The sequence below is a fragment of the Phragmites australis genome, chromosome 4 (genome assembly GCF_958298935.1).
Source record: "Phragmites australis chromosome 4, lpPhrAust1.1, whole genome shotgun sequence".
Lineage (NCBI taxonomy): Eukaryota > Viridiplantae > Streptophyta > Magnoliopsida > Poales > Poaceae > Phragmites > Phragmites australis.
Genome location: NC_084924.1, coordinates 45,921,440 through 45,939,628, shown reverse-complemented (window position 1 = coordinate 45,939,628; position 18,189 = coordinate 45,921,440). Strand labels below are relative to the sequence as shown.

Genomic DNA, 18,189 nt, shown 5'->3' with positions numbered 1-18,189 from the left:
TTGCGTGCGGGGGTGTGCAACAACTTCATAACTGAGAAAGAAGCCAAACCGGAAATAGCCTGTGGTCGATACTCGCAAGAACTGAGGTGTGACAAAGAAGCCGAATAGCCGATAGAAAATAGCCCAGCCCGGCCAATACGATGTAAATGAATGGCAGAACGGGCCATGCGGCGTGCTTCCTCGACATCAAATAGCCTATGGGCTGTTGCCTACGGGCCATGCGGCGTGCTTCCTCGACATCAAATAGCCTATGGGCTGTTGCCTGGGCAACCGACTAGTCGTCCTTCACATACTTTTCAGCTACGAAAATACATAGCATATACATGATTTTTTTGGCCAAAAATGGGTATTCAGCTGAATACCCACGAATCAATGTAGCTGCCCACACGTACAACGTGCACCGCGGTTGAACAGCCCGATATTCATTTGTCCGGAGCATTGTGTGTGAATGTGTCTATGTAGCTCGATATTCATTGGGCCGCAGTTTGAAATCCAAACATAAAGGCAAGAATAAGAAGAAACATCAGTCATGAACTGAAAACATATAAATATGCAGGATGAAAACATGCAGGAGAATAGATTACCTAACCTGCGTGGATTGCTGCTCAATGTAGGCATGTAAATATGCAGATGAAAACATGCATGAGAGCAGATCACCTAACATGCAGGAATTGTCGATTCATTAAAAACATAGCATAAGAGGGAATAGCATTGCAAATTTAGATATTAAACTATGAGAAGAATTATTATCCTCACTGAAACTTACATGCTATAAACTATGTCACTCTAGGGGGCAAATAACATTGACAATTAGAGACAGAGTAGAGGAACAGAAGCAATATCAGATAAAATAGGTATAACATTCACAATCTAGATAAATAACAATGCAATGGAGTTGGAAACAAAACCCTGCAAAACGTATTGTCTAGGAACCATGTAACTCTAAAATACTGAGAGAAGTCCATCCATGTGCAAATATAGGCGAAGAAATGTAACAACCACTTAGTGTGAATCGACTAAATACCTGATAAAAGATACTAAGCCAGAAAAGGTGTCATTTCACCGAACTCAACAATAAATAGAAAAGACATTGTTTCAAAATTAAAGTTAGAGTGTTCTACGCAATTATAATTGTTGTTTTCAGGACAAAAAAAATTCATGTTCCAATAATCTGGCATTACCCATCATATTTAACCTTTTTTTTTTCAAAAATCAATCACCATGCATGTAGATTGGCTCTTCAGCATACCGTCCTTACCATAAAGCCATCAGAATCAGAAAGACACTCTATCACCATCTCTCTAAATCTGTAACCACAATGTAAAACTTAGATGTGTGAACTTATATCCTACACGTAGCCAAGAGCCAAGACAATGAATGAAGCCGGCGGTATATTCTAGATAGAAAATATTGAGGGTAATAAAAAGCTATTAAACTTAGAAAATATTATAATAACCTTGTATTGTTTCAACTCACCTGATATCTAGCTGGTAGCGACAGGGGATGAAGGTGTTGGATGGGTGCAGAGCAGCGACCGATGCCCGGAGCGTTATAGAGAAGGTTCGCGCTAGGACGTATGTGAACACCATACTTAGGTCATCTCCAATAGCTATCTTAAATTTTCATTTTTAAAAATACTATTATAATATTCTATATTTTTTTTATCTCCAACAACTACTCTATTTCTTACCTTCTACTACTCTTTTCCTCCTTCCGAACCCACTGACAGTCTCTATCTACAGTATTGCTACAATAACACGACAGTGTTTTCCTCCGGACCTATTGTCGGTCCCTGTGAACAATACTGTTACAGTACTGCGGATGCTACAGTACTCCGGCAAATTCACAGCCCATACTTCCCCTCCGTAACACTGTAGCGCACTGTAGTACTGTGCAGGGAATCTGTTAAAGATGCTACAGTAACCGAAAAATTACTGTACCATTAGAATCTGTAAATTTGAGGATTTTATTGGAGTTGGCCTCACTGCGGCAGCATGCATCTGAGGTAGGGACGTGCGGACAACAGATCCGGCTCATCTGCTAGTACATGAGCCGAAGGAAAGGCAGGTATAAACAGTGACCGTGACTTTCCTCTGCTAGTACAAGAGCAGTAGTTACAACACATCCGCTATAGTATAATAAAAAATAGTACTAGCATGTGCAGTGCTTCTGCTGCAGTTTTGTGGGCACAATGATTCACTGCAAATTACTATTCATTAAGACATGTAATACTGTTTATGATACTGTTTATTCATGACTATTCTTTAGTATAGGAGTTGAAAGTAAGGTGCCACGTTTGTGAGGACAGGAGAAGAAGGAATGGGTTTGATAGGGAAAGTAAAATAGGGAAATGGATCAATATGAGACACCGTGATTAATGGTAAGGAGAAAAGAGTTAGCGCAGATATTAGCTCCTTACTTTTTAGGGAAAATAGGATGAATAAATTAATTTGTAAGTAAATCAGAGATTGGTCCCTAAAATTTAGGTGGACTAACTTTATATTAGGACCGATCCTGTAATTTATGGAGGGTGATAAATGATGTAATTTGTAGAGCAGCAGTAATTTTAGCTCTTAATTTTAGGAAGGAACAACTTTGTATTCCAACACTATGAGCAAAGGCGATGGATGTTTGGAGATCAGAAGTTTCCTATCTAACCTGTACTTATATATTAGCATAGATAATATAGATGCGGAGATGGAGCGTGTAGCCGTGTAGGCAGATGTTCTACTTACGTCGTAAGTGTTGTGGCTGTGTACGCACGTCGGCACGTGCCCGAGGAGCTACAGTAGCACAGATCCAGTGTTCTGCCGAGTTGTCACCAGGTGTTTGTTTTCGTGAAAACGAGACGACGTGAAGAAAGTGCATGTTGCAGTCATCCCGGGTGAACAACGCGACACACTGAATTCTCAGGACGTGAATGCGAACACGGGAGCATGGACTGTCTGCAGACGACATCTCGCATGCCTGATGCATCTTGAACATGGTGCTTGCTGCATGAGCAGGCAGGTATCGGTTTGTCACCTTATCTGTCGGGAAACTGCACGATCGAACTCAATGTAATGACAAACCATCGAGAGTCCAAACAGCGTGAGGATCCAAGCTCTCAACTGTACAGACATTTTCTTGTACGCGAACAAAACGACACTTAACTAAAGGCAGCAGCTAGCTGGAAGCCTGGAACCTCTTGAGCGATTGAGACGTCACCAGTTGGCTGCCTCGAGAAGACGACGACGAAACTTGTAGCATCATCTAAGAAGCCATCTTCATCGGAAACGTCACTCCTCTCTTGCGTGGCCACTGGCAGGTAAACACACAGCGTCAGCGATAAGATAATGATTGGGTCGAGCCTTTTCAGCTTTTAGTTGAAAAACTATTTTTAATTTCTGATTATTGTTTTTTCTATTAGCTTTCATAACAAATTTTTAGTTTTTTAGCATATAAAAATTATAAAAACTCATCTCAACTAACTTCTTAACTTTTAGTTTATTTTCTCATAAACTAACTTTTCAGCTTTCTAAAATTGACTCAATAATTGGATGTTTGATTCGGCTTCATGCTTCTACTTCATAAACTAGAAACCGAAGCAAACACAGCTAAAGATTAAAGGACGACAAGACACAAATGCTTCACTAAAGGTGTAATGTGACAGTGCGTTGATTAAGAAAACACGTCTCCTAAATTTTGGCCGCCTGATAAACAGCATAGGTGACGAAGAATGGTGTGTTATGACAGGTTACAGGAGGGGGTTCAATTTTTAATGGGATTCTTTATCAACAGGTTTAGAGAGAGGTCGTGGGAGATAAACTGGCCTGATAGAGGAGGCATGTGCAAGGGCAGAGTGGCGAGGTGGCAGGGACACTGCCAGCTACTTGCGGCGAAGGACGGCTCATGTGTGATGCCGGAACAGAGACATCGACAGATTTTGCGACAAGAGAGTTGCTAAGGATGGGATGCAAACGGGAGGGGGAGGTGCGAGCATGGGAGTGAGGGCAATACAATCGGAATCTGGACCTTCGCCACGTCAACGCCACCACCCGCTAAGCACCCCTCCCGTCCAGAGCTACTCCTCATCTATTCAACCAGCCCGAGCGATTTCTCCTCGATTCCTGGTTGTTCATCCATGGCCGCGTGGTTGCTTCGCCGTGGCATTGTTGTCAGCCGCCGGCGGTGTCCGGCGGATGTACTGCGGAGGCTGGTCTCGTCGGAGGTGGCGCCAGCGAGGGCCCCGTCGCGGGCGCCGCCGGAGATGCCGCCGTTCGAGCACCGGCCCCGCGCGTACGCCGGGATGGGAGGCGCCGAGACCCTCGAGAAGAGGAAGGCGCTCCTCGGCCCGTCGCTCTTCCATTACTACCAGAAGCCGGTAAAACTCCCTCCGAGTTGATCGTAGCACGGACTGTTCTGTTTCTTCGTGTGATGAAATGTTCCAAAAAGAATGGAAATTTTGCTGAACAAGTGTTGATGAAAACGTAGTGTCCTCGCCTGTGTGGTACCAATTCTTTTAGTAGGACAATGATTTTTTTATGCGGAGGCCTCTTTTTGCCCCCCTTGTGCATATGATGGTTTAGCTTCAACATGTAAGATTCGGATTAAACTTAGCATGCCAGGAATTATAGCACTTCGTTTCAAAAAGAAGAAGTTTTCGTTTCAAAACGAATAGTTAAGGCAGCAGTGCAACCCATGAGTAATCTTACAAAACAACCGATATGATGCAGATGATGTATGAATAATGTCCATTTCAATTTTATTTACAGCTCAACATTGTGAAGGGGAAGATGTAGTATCTGTATGATGAGCATGGGAAGAGATACCTCGATTGCTTCGAGGGAATCGTGACAGTGTCATGCGGCCATTGCCATCCGGATATTGTGAATGCTGTGGTGGAGCAGACCAAGTTGCTCCAACATAAAACCACCATATACCTGCACCACGCCATTGTCGAGTTCGCAGAAGCACTTACCTCCAAAATGCCAAGCAATCTCAAGGTAAAATGCTGCTTCTATGGGATTCATTTATGCATGCAAGTAAGATTTCTTCATGTTTACGGGTGTCACATGTTGTGTATTTTGTCAATCCTGGGACTGAGACGAATGAATTGGCAATGTTGATGCCTCGGCTGTACAGTGGGAATCTCAGTATGATTGCACTCAGAAACGCATATCACGGTGGAAGTGTTGGAACGATAGGACTGACTGGTTTGCAGACGTGGAAGTACCCAATTCCTCAGGTTTGTGTTTGATTGCCACTACTGCATTATCAATTAGTGCACGCAGGCTTAACAATGGTGTACAACTAGAATTGAAAGGTTATCGTATGGCTCATCTCGCTAAGTTAAGCTTACCTTTCTTTTGTGAAGCTGTCTCCCTACTACCGAGCAAAATAGACTCTATTTGTGTTTTAGATCCAAATGATCATAGCTCATCAAAAGTTTTACAGGGTGAAATACATCATGTCATGAACCCTGACCCTTAGTGGGGAACTTTTGGGTCAGACGCCTCAGCTTATGCCAAGGAAGTTGGTGAACATATTACTTATGGAAGCTCAGGAAGGGTTGCAGGTTTCATTGCAGAAACTTTCCAGGTCTGAACTTTAAACAGTGCATATTATTAAATAATAATGATGCTTTTATCATCACTCTGAAATAACTTATCCATGTGGCAATCTTGTTGATGCATTGTCATGGCTGTAGGGTGTCGGAGGGTCTGTCGAACTAGCTCCTGGATACCTTAGGTTAGCTTATGATATTGTGCGGAAGGCTACTGGCGTTTGTATAGCTGATGAAGTCCAGAGTGGTTTTGGTCGTACTGGAAGTCATTACTGGGGATTCCTGACATCGTAACAATGGCAAAGGTCTATCTCGTACTCTTAACATGCAAGCATGTCCTTGTAGATATACATATACCATGGGAAAATATGCTAGAAGGTTTTGTTTTTAGTAGCAATATCTTTCAATGCTGATGTGATGATTTCTTTTATTTCCAATGCATCAGGGAATTGGCAATGGTCTACCATTGGGGCTGTTGTAACAACTCTTAAGATTGCAAGTGTGTTAGCTCAAAAAATCCAGTTTAACACATTTGGTGGAAATCCAGTTTGTTCTGCTGGTGGATTGGCTGTGCTTAAGGTTCTTGACAAGGAGAAACGACAGGCACATTATGCTGATGTTGGAGCTCATTTGGTGGAATGTCTAAAATTGCTTCAGCAAAAGCATGAAAGTAAAGTTTCTAATCTTGGATTCTGTTCGTCTACCAAGCACTTATTTTAGATTGTTTAATCTACCAAGCTCAATGACATTCGATTGACTCAGAATAGTCGGTAGTTAGCTGGGGAAGTCTTTCTCTGCACAAAACTTTTCAGTTAACTATTTGTTCTTAAATTATGAATTTATGCAATTTATCAACTTTTTTTTTTCATTTATGGGTCTTGTTGTTTTAGTCATAGGAGATGTTAGACTACCTCAACCATATTCCCTTCATTTCGTTCCTTTTCTGATTCCCTTTCCTGTTCCTATTCTCTTTATTTTCTCTCATCTCCAACAGCTTTTCTTCGAAGGGAATCGCGAAGAGAAAGAAGAGAGAATCCCGTTCTGAAGGGAATGACCCTGGGAATCCCGTCGTGAAGGGAACCATAAAGAAAAATCGTTGAAAACGCTGAAGGAAACAGGAATTTCTTCACGACGAGAATTTGATTGTGAAGAGAATCACTTGGCCTTGGTCTTAGAGGAAGGGGACTGATGCTTGGGGTGGAACTCGTTACCGACAGACAAACGCTCCTGTTCCTGATGACTACAAGTCGCGTCATACCTGCAGGAGGCAGAGTCTCTGTCTTCACCGAGATACTGTGCAGGGAATCATGATAGAAGATCCAAGCCATTGCTTCTACATGCTTTCCGCGATTTTTCTTGGTCGATCTGCATTGTTGAAACCTGATTGCTGTTTCTGATCTGTCCTGGAACCTGGGGTGCACGAGAGCTTGAAGCCTGTAGCACAGTGAATAGCTCGAGAAGTTAACACGTCTCATGTGTAGCAGGAATGTATAATCTGCCGTTGCCCCAGAAAATCGCCATACAGTGTACACTAATGCAGAGATGTAACGGGATTTTTGTTGCATAGAGACAGTATTGCTAAACAACTTCTGTAAACTGTTGGCTTGTGTGCTGTACGCATCAACTTGCTTTGTCAGGTCTTCTGAAACTGAACCAAAAGTGGCGTACAATTATCTTTCCCACCGGCAAAAATCCAAAAATACACAACATATGATACCGTTTTTGTTAAAATGGATAGAATATCAATATATTTGTAAATTTAGCATGTGTATTCGACTCCTCATTTACTGAAAACGGATTTTCGGTACACCGTACACCGAAAAATCCCCGGTCCCATCTTCTCTGCACACGAGGTGCCGAATACGGCACTGTGCACCATATTCGGCACCTTATACATCGAATGCTCCACTATTAGGCACATAAGGTGCCAAATATGGCCCATCGCATCATATTCAGCACACGAGGTGTCGAATACGGCCTACTGCGTCATCGCATCCCTTCAGATGATGCTTTCGGTGCGAATGGCCTGTGGGTTGCATGCTCATACCTTTTGCTCACAGTGCCTCATGCATTGCCCACTCAGGGCTTTCGGCACGCATTAGGCCAGCGTGTTGCTGTTGTTTCCTTTTGTCGTATGCAAGCTTTCGGTGTATGGCGTATTGCCGTTGTCGCGTTAAAGCTCTGTCATGTGGTCAATTAGTGTTCAAAGCGAGACTCAAGATAGATGTGTTGTCATTTTTTGTTTAAAGCTTCATCATGTGGTTACTTCGTATCTGAATCCTAAGCTGGCAGATCGTCGTATCAACGTAGAGCAACAATAGTACCTCACTTAATCGGCAGAAGAACATACATATTGTATAGCTGTTGAATACTTAGATAATCTCAAAATGGCAGTGGAAAGTGGCAACGCAAATTAGCGGTAGAATGATAGTTGCGCCAGTCAATGCTATTAGGATAAGATGCTTGTAGTCTCCGAGGTGGTGATGGAAAGTTGTAAGGATGTGTACAAGAAAATCCACCTTCATCTCTAGGATCATCAGTGTCGTCCCGAGATGGAGGCCTTGAAGGGAGGGGTTGTTATGGTATGAAATCGCCGTCGTTGTCATCTTAAGCTATCACGGTAGAAGCGCATCCTATATTATTGTTCGTTGTATGGCATCTCGATGTGGTGCGTAAATATCCTCTTGTAGTGTTCCTTAAACCTTCTCCTGTATTGCTGTTGGAATGTTGGAACATTGGTGGTATGAAATCATCATCATCGTCACTTTCTGGTTGAATAGTAGAGGGCGCACATGTACCCCTTATGTTTGCTAATCTTCATCGTTTTCTACACGAACCAGGCATCACCCCCACCCCCGCTAAAGAGCATATACATCACCAAGAAGTTTGTGATGTCTTTGTTGATCAACTCTTCATCTTTCGGGAGCGCCTAATGTAAAAGATGAGCATTTGAATAAATGGAAAAAAAGATAAGTACGGTGATTAAATAGAAAATGTCAAATCTGAATGTGGGATTTATATTGGTCGGACAACATCACTATCCTTCTTTGCCTACTAGAGAAACCTAACATAAAAGGATGTCGGTTAGTTCGCACACCCTGAGATACCTTTGAGTCTGCTCATGCAAGATGATCCTAAGGTCGTTGGTGGTTACATGTTGGAGTGTAACGGTTAGCGCAGAACAGAAGAGTCTTACATGCAATTTGGACACAGCTTGGATTAGATTGTTCTCCTTGAAGGAATCACCATTCCCTCCATGCACAACCTGTAAGGATGCATTAAGTGCTATATCAATTGTTATAGGTGTCTATAAAAAGGCTTTAGTAGAAGATCCCGTCATAGATTTATTGATCCTTGACTGCAACGTTCTAACTGTGTACCGAAGTATGAATCCCTGATTAATTAAGAAACATTAAACAAGTATTTAACATCATAATTAATATGTAACAATGCTTACTATATAACTTATAAATAAAGTCTATTCACTAGACTGCACTAGCCTTTTAGGGGTAGCACCAAAAAGTCTACTCGCTGGATTGCACCAGCCTATTTGGGGTAGCACTGAAAAATCTATTCACCAGACTGCACCGGTCTATTAGGAGTAGCACTCAAAAGTGTCTTTGCTAGACTGCACCGACCTATTAGGGTTAGCACTAAAAAGTTTATTCGGTAGACTACGCGCCTCTGACTCGGTTCTGACACATGGATGGTCTTACGCCCTACAACATTGACTCATGCATAGATCATTACCTACTGCTGAAGGGGTACATGATGAGGTTACCAAAGTTTCCCATGCCCTTCTTTAATATAAGGCACATCCATCTCGACCATCTGAACATAACTAACATCAAGCATGACAGACAAAGGTAGATAGAAAAGGGCCATGCAACAATTTGAAGGTCCTCCACCAAATGATCTAAGCAGGGACACGTTCGACAACCGCTTAGTGCCAAAAGGTATGCCGAGGCCTGAATGCCATTGTGGAGATACATGCAGTGTTCGGTGCTACCATGAGTTGGATACCTTCGGGAGGAGGTACTTCTGTTGCCCGAACATAGACACGCTTTCCAAAGAGAGTGAATCTTCTCAGGTAATCATTTTGAGAAAACACATTTCTCCATTCCCGTCATATATTAACACTTATTGTCCGCAGGCAACAAATCGCATCGATCCACCAACCGAGGTATGTGTATTTCACCAGTGGATCGATGACTTTATATCCCCCAACAGCCAGGAAAGTGTGGATATCAGGAAGAAGTGGGACGAGAAAGAGCTTAATTGGAAGCGTGAGAAAGAAGCCCATGCACAATCGCGAAAAAAAGAAGCATCAAGTGATGATGATTGACTATTGTACGACTCCACCGTAGGGAGGTTATTTACTTTCCCTAAGACATGGTTACATGTTATGATTACATTTTGTATGCACCATGATGCCTAACGCCACAAAAATTGTAACTTTTCTATGTGTGTGTCATATGACAGTGCAACTGTGTTACGTAACCGTACTCGAATGAATTATCACCAGTCGTTATTCAATAAATATTTTTACCTCAAAAAATTAGCGATGAAACAAGGGCTCAAGACCTTATCCCTGCTGCGAAGTTAATTCACAACTCTGTTAGTAGAAGGAACCACTCCATGTTGTCATAGAAGATGCTCGAGTGTGTGATACATCACATCTATAGCACTTGTAGCTACAACCGGCCTACACATATAGGTTGAGTACTCGCCTATGACTTTATCCCTTCTTCTCCCTCGACCATAAATAACCCCAACCTAAACCATGGTAAGACCACTCATTCCTTACCTTTCTCAACTACAATATCTTCCTTAGCTCCACCAAACCCACCCAACAAACATTGGACAACTTCCATCCCGCAGGGGGTCGAACCTCTGATATGCTTCTGTGACGATCCTTGTAGACTTCGTGAGTCCTAGAACATCTCCTATACCTATGATAACACCAACTACTAGCATGACCCGTCTAAACATGGACCATATGAGTACCTACCGGTATAGCGACATAGATCACTTATGTGACACTTTTTATACGATTTCATCCATTTCTTACTAATCTCCTATTTTGTTTCATTTGTCCAGTCTCCTCCACCTATATGTGACTTCATAGAATGAGTAGACATGGAGTAAAATAAGCACCAGAATTGGTGGGTTGACATGAACATGTAGTGGAGGAAGGAAGCTTACGAACGCCGCGAGTACAAGCAACATCAGGAGGAACTTACGATGAAGTGGCAAGAGGAGGAGCACATGAAGAAGGATACGAGGGAGTGCACTACGGCTGAAGCACGTGAAGCGGAGAGGGAACGGAAGCGCAAGAGGGCTCATCGTTCAAAGGTGGAGGGCCTCAATGCCCTGAGGAACTACAACCATTTATCGTTGTTCTCACTCTCAACCATTGCAAATGTGAGAGGAATGATCTGATTATTTGCATCCGTCGTCATCATTGTCATAAGGGTACTATGATACTTGCCGCTCAGAAATGTGCCATCCACGCATACAACCGGCCTGCAATGTCTGAAAGCTTCGATGCATTGTCCGAAGGACCAAAATAACCTAATGAGATATCGAGCAGTGGTGTTGTATGACCAATCCTCTAGCTTTATCGGCTCATCTGCCATGGCCCACTGCGTTCCTAAATTCATCATGGCAATCTTCTGCATTAGCCTCGGAGTATTATTGTAAGACTTTTCGAGGCTTCCAAATAACATCTTCAACGCCTTTTGCTTAGCTCGCCACGTGGTATAGTAATTTATCAGCATACTCATCTTAGTTTGTACTTCATGCATAATCGATTTTGACGACAAACATATGTTCGTGCCAATAAGGGTGATGAGGAGTTGGGCTATGAACCTCGCATCAACAGCGTGGCTCACATTTTTAACAGACCCTTCCCTGCATGTATGTGGGGTATGTCTACTTATCACAAAATAGTTCTCATATTTTGGGTTATGTGCTCCTATGAAAAGAGACAATTTGGGTGCTTGATACATCTGACCTCATACTACGTAAGGTTAGACCGGACACACTTGTGGTCCCTTCTTATCATTACAACATATTTGCTAATAAAGTGGATGACCTCAACCCTGTTACAAAAATGTTGTTCGATCTGAATGTCATTATTCTAGTATCCCTAATTAGATAAGGTGTTGTACTCAACGAAGACACAATCAACTGGAGAAAAAGGTTTTGGAGAAGAAGGGTTTAGGATCCCATGGACTTTCAGTATTGGAACATAACCCCGATTGTCCTCAAGTATAGTTTACCGTACCTCATAGCTCCCACTAGAATTGACAACTCTACAAACAAGTGGTATAGCTTAGGAAAAATAATAGTAGGAAGTTTGACAATCCTACTAGAAATGTAACTTATTTCTGGGATACCAACTAAATGTATATGCGATTATCTTTAATGCTTCCATATACTTAATGGAGTAAGAATTTTGTTCATGGGGTTCATATCTCACATAACGAAGTATTTAGTTTCTTAATGAGACGTTCCATTCTTCCCCTCAAAATGTAGCATAAGCATTAATGCCACAATTTCGATGAACTCTAAGTGAAGTCATTAGAGTTAGCAGAGTTAGCAACATGCTTAATGCTCCCCAAACAATTCATAAGATTGTAGCGTTGATAAACACAAGAAAATTATTCCTCATAATGAGGACATAAATTGCATTATTAGGGTGAAGGGTTAAATCATAATTTAGTACAGATAAAAAATGCAACAGCTTACAACATTAGTCTCATACCCCTTCTCTAAGACTTCGCTTTAAAACATTTTATATTCATGAGGTAATGTTGGCAACATAAATATAGTCTTTTATCTTAGTATATCGCTAACTTTCCTTATGAATGCATTAATTCAGGGCACAATCATATTTCACTTCTCATTCTTTGTTGTTGTCGTAGAAAAGAATGATATAATGAAGTTAATTAGAAAGGTTTTAATAATTCTTTATGTCCGAGCTCATTATTCTTTGAGCACTCTTATGATCAGTGTATTGACAAGAACTTTTGATGAACTTTATAATGCTTTTCTTTATTGCCAGATAATCATAATTTAAATAGAAGATTACTCCCCTGAATCCTAAATTCTATAATCATAAGGGACATTTGCTTGACTTGCTCCCACTAGTCTTTAGCAAACTACAATTTTATTGAATTTACATCAATGCCTTAATCATTAATGGTTTCTCTAATGGGAGCAAATCATTATCATTATATTTATGTGCATAATCAATATACATAACCACAAGAATGATTTGCTACTAACAATAATAATGTACTAGGAACAACTGAAGAACTCATGGCTAAATTGATAATAGGGACATATCACTAATCATTACTTTAATATCCATAAAATTTGTGAATAATTGTCTGTCATGAAATTAACCTTACACTGATCAGATTAATAACATGCTAATGACAAACCTTAATAATTCTAATTCGCTTCACCGTTTGGCAGAAACGAAGAAGAACTTAACACGAGGAAAGAATCAGCAATCCAACATCGTATCACCTTTTGGCAGAAAAAGAAGAATAACTGGATTTATTAATGGAGATGGCAAATAATCACAAATAACATTTATCAGCATATAACCATGATCCATAAAACATAATCCTTAAATCAGCATAAATCTCTAACCAAAACTTCTCATTGGCTCCATTTTAATTAAAACTTAAATCACAATCAATGTTGTTCATAATGTAATCGTACGTCACAACATAATCCTTAAACATCATCAAATCTCTAATTAAAACTTCTCGTTGGTTACATCTTAATCAGAGATAACTTAATTATTACACAATCAAGATCACGCAAATGCTTGAGACAAAATAACTCAATAACTTATTTAATCTAAGAATTAATTAAATGACACATGACCATAACGACGTTGGTCAGTATATAGTCATGAGCCATAAGATTACTCATAACCACATTAAGTCTCAAAGCAAAATATATCAATTAGAGGCAAACTTAATTATGTGATCAAGATTGATGTGCATTTAAACATTACTTAATTACAGAAGCATAAACATTAAACATTATTATAATTAATTAGCAATAAATAAATGCTAAAATGAAAGCAATGGAAAAACTTAATCTCATAATTTTGGGCAATATTATTGCATAAGAAAATTCTTAATAACATAAAATTAGTTGATTGAATATCTTAGGAGAATCATAATAATTGATCTCATCTCAACTTATCTCCGGAATACACTTTAAATATTATTTTGTGGTCTATAACTGAAAAATATCCAAAAGGCCAGCCTAAATTTTTTGCCTAAAATTGGGTCCATTAAATATGCATGGCCTAGGGATATAAATGTCTTATTAGTGGGTAATAAATTCTGATAATTCATGATTATAAACAACTTTGGTTGAAATACAATCATGAAAAGTCAACATTAAGTATATTAATACTCAAAACTTAGTTATAGTCCCAAATCAAAATTTTCCGTTGGTTCCATTTTTATTTGAGATAAACATAATCATAATAGGCTAGAAATTACTAAAAGTCAACCAGCATTAAAAAAAGTTTGTACATTCCCGAATATCATAAGTAATCGCATCATATCGGGCAATAGACATTATTAAGTCAATGCATAACTATAGCAAAAGAGATAAACATCATAAAATACACTGAAATAATGATAAGAGATAAACAACCCAATAGCCTGTCAGGGCGCGATCGTGGCCCAGCACGCCTAAGCAGTCCATCAAAGCGAGCGCTCTATCATCACGTGCACTGGCCCGAGATCATGAGCCCAATGTTCTCAGATGTTGGATCCAGTCCTACGGACATGCGCGCTTTTCGCCGGATCAAAACCCATCTACGGTTGGCCCGAACCCTAGACCTAAAACATTTTGCCCCTCCTCCCTCCACTTCGTCTGCTCCGTCCGAAAGCGGCGGCGGATTCCGATGGCGCATCGCCGCCGGCCTTATACTGAGAGAGAGGGACATAGAACGAGAGAGCAAGGTGGAGAAGACAAGGCGGAGCTACCAAGGCCCTACCCGTCGACGCGCGTGCACGACTTGGGTTGTGCGTGCCGCCATCGGTGGAGGCACGATGGCGCTCGAAAAGGTCTTCCACTCGCAGCGAAAGAAAGGTCCCGGTGGAGCTCAATGGCGATAGCGCAAAGACGTCGGGTGAAAGAGATTCACACGTGATGGCAGAACAGAATTGTGCCGCCGGAAGGAAGAGAAAACGACAGCTCCGACGTCCTAAGATCATCAACGTGCTCCATTTAGGTAAGCATCCATCACCTCCTCTAGGGTTAGGGTTTTGATTTGGTGATTTAGGATTTTGAATTGGGGGGTTCTAGGGTTTTCGAAGGGGGCGTTTCAGGGAAACATTTTGGGGATTTCATTAGGGTTTTGCAATTCCCTAGAACCACCTCCTTCTACATGCTGTCCGAGACCAGACCATCTCGATTTGCCCCAAATCAAGCCCAAAATAGCATGCACACACAAACATGTACATAAACATGATTAAACTGAAAGTAATCGACTTCAAAACATGAATGTGTGCCTAAACCGAGAGCAATTTGGGACTAGTGCGAAGCAAAAGTCATAATTCATCATCATTAATCATGAACAAATAGGCATAATTGCATCTAATCGAAGGCTAATTAGCACTAATCTGAAACAATTATCATTAATCCGAAATATAAAATCACGATATTTAGAGATAAAGTGAGGCATGATCATCATTAACCGGGGCTCAGGGCTCATGATTAGGCTAGATAGGCTGTGATGCCATTGTTATACATTAAAGAGATCTTAATCATGAGGATCATCTAGCCTAATCAACATGAACACATGGCATTTAGGAAGACTAACCCGATCTTGATGATGTCGTGCCAATCAAGGCGCTTGTGGCAGAGCAGGGATATGGATCGGGTGTTGGCGTGTTCCCCCTAGTCGTGGCGTCGGAACGGATGGGCAATGGTGGTGGTCAATCTTCGGGTCGATGCAACACCTTAGTTATCGGTTTAATGGTTTAGGAAGTGTTGAAGTCTCATCCATTAATCATGCGAGAGGTGGCCAACTTCACCTTATATAGATGTGTTGCATGACTTAGGACTGAAACTAGTCAGTGGTGTGGTGTGGTGTGAAGTGTGCTCCCGATCGCAACACATAGGTGAGTCGCTCAACCCGCCCTTAAGACTCGATTAAGATTGGTTAGCTGAGATCACACCAACATAGAAATCACCTTTATCCTGCCCGATTTGTAGTGTACGTGTACTAGACATGAGCATAAAAAGCCAAGCCCAAAAGCCCAAACCAGCAGTTTATGAGCCAAAAAATTAGATCCGGACTAAGCCTGCCCAATAAATTAATGTTAATTATATCTACATAGAAAATTCACAAAGCATCCCAAGCCCGGCCTGACTTTGCTGTCTCTGGGATTATTGGATCGCGCCGAGGCAGCCTTTTTTGCTCTGGAATAAATCAGACTTTTCTTTGGCCCGGCCTGGCCCAGGCTTAGGTCTACAGTGTACCCCAACAAGTGAAGACGACTTTGGTTTAATCTACGGTTTGGATTTGTTTTGCCTTGTTAGGATATCTCCAGCAGGTCCTGAAAACTATTGTGTCGATCGCTATCTGTACTTTTTTGCCAATCATTCCGTGCGGCAACACTCTCCAGCAGGTCTGAATCTAGCGCAACAGTGACACGGTGAGAGAAATGCATACTTCAAATTTGCTAATGATTTTGAGGATCTGCATCACTGTTCCTTGAGTATGTATGTGGGGTCTGAAGGAAGGAGGAGAGTAATGAAAAGTAGAAAATATGGTAGCTATTAGAGATAAAAAAAATAAGGGATGTTGTAATAGTATTAGAAATATTATAATAGTATTATAGGGGACGAAATTTTAAGCATCTATTAGATATGGCGTTAGTTGTTTAATTACTGTCTGGGACGCGCAAGCGACTATTCTTTGCAGACGACGTACAAGGAAAAGATTCAGCGGTAATTGGTAGCCCAGCAGCTGTCCAAGGAAAATGATAAGACGATGACTCAGCTAAGGTTTGGATATACCTACCAATTATCTAATCTAACCCGTACTTAAGGAAAGAAAAATGTCCAACAAGTCCTTAAAAAACCACGTACCTTGTGATCGAAGCAAGATATGTAGCGGCTATTTACAGTACTACTCACACAGCACAACTGACGGCAGCCACTGACTAAGTTAAGCACTGCTCCCATAAAATATCGATCAGGAAAGGAAAATTTTCACATATACATGTGCACACATAATTTATCTGTGTCATCTTATTTGTATTAAAATTCATGCTAAAAGAAGAAGAAATTAAATATGAAAAATTAAATATCAGATGAAAATAAAGAAATGGACCGCTGAGATAAACCGTGTGCACAAACCGTGTGCACAAACCTCCACGCCTGGTGCTGGTGGACGAGCCAGACAGGAGACAAACGCGCACGGGGAGCACGACCATCTGCCCATCCTAGGAGTAGAGCAAGATACCGATCCATGCCGCGGCGCCACACGGAGACATGTAACATGTGACTGTTCCCGTTTACATCACAAGACCCAGACGTTTCTCGATAAAAGAGCATCTTCCCAGTTGGTTTGAAAACGATTCGAAGCCTTGGGATCTGTTTGCATGAGCTGTGAAAGCTGCCTTTGAACAAGTTTGCTCTGTACTCATAAATACATATCGTATTAAAAAAAAATCGGTTAAACTTTTAAAACTATAATCAACAATAACTTTTAAAATATTTAATTTGAAATCTTAATATCATATATGTAGTTGTATCTTAAAAAATATTTTATGCTATTATAAATTTAATTAATTTTATAAATATATTTTAATAAAAAATAGTGGTCAAAACTATATATTAATATCCGTATCTTATTCAAAGAATAACCGACGTTTATTTATTACTAGCGGGAATGACTCTTCTTGCATTATTGACGTGTACTGCTAGAATGTTTGAGACAGAAGCTGCTGCTACAGAACGTGCAACACGCAGCGGCACCCGGGGCACGTCGCTGCCACCGGTTGATTGGCTGGTTGTATGTATGGATTTTGGTTTCATAGATGTATATGATTGTAGAAAGAAATATATTTAATTATCTATATATATTGTTTTAATCTGATTCAGCGGATATAAATATATGCTCACAGGTTGGTTCAGGAGCCTTTTTTTTTTTTTGCAGATTTACTAGGTGATGCATGCTGTCGCATTTATTCGTATAAACGGATTCACTTGTCAGTATTATAAAATTATTTTCATATGAATAATCAATTAGTATCTCAGCTCTTACATCCACTCATACGACCTTAAATTTAATCAATTAAATCTAAACTCATTTTCCTTTCAACACACTTATATCCGCTCAAACTACTTTACCTTATACATATACCATCCACACGAGTAACAGTACACACCAGCAACAAATCACCCAAAACAGACGGCGCGGGCGCGGGCCCGGCGCCTTTGTGTAGAAAGGAAAACCAGCGACGCGCCAACGCGGCGCGGCACAAACCGGCGACGCGACGGCAGAATTGATAAGGCAAAAAGAATTGCGAGAGACTTATCCGAGCAGAGCAAGCGATCTCCGCCGACCGGGGCTATAAGTACCGGGC

The 18,189-nt window shown here is 41.0% G+C and overlaps 1 pseudogene; it reads left to right on the top strand.

Annotated features, from left to right (window-relative positions):
• Window positions 1–3,648: 3,648 nt before the first annotated feature.
• LOC133916823 (alanine--glyoxylate aminotransferase 2 homolog 1, mitochondrial-like) lies at window positions 3,649–7,191 on the top strand (annotated as a pseudogene).
• Window positions 7,192–18,189: the final 10,998 nt, after the last annotated feature.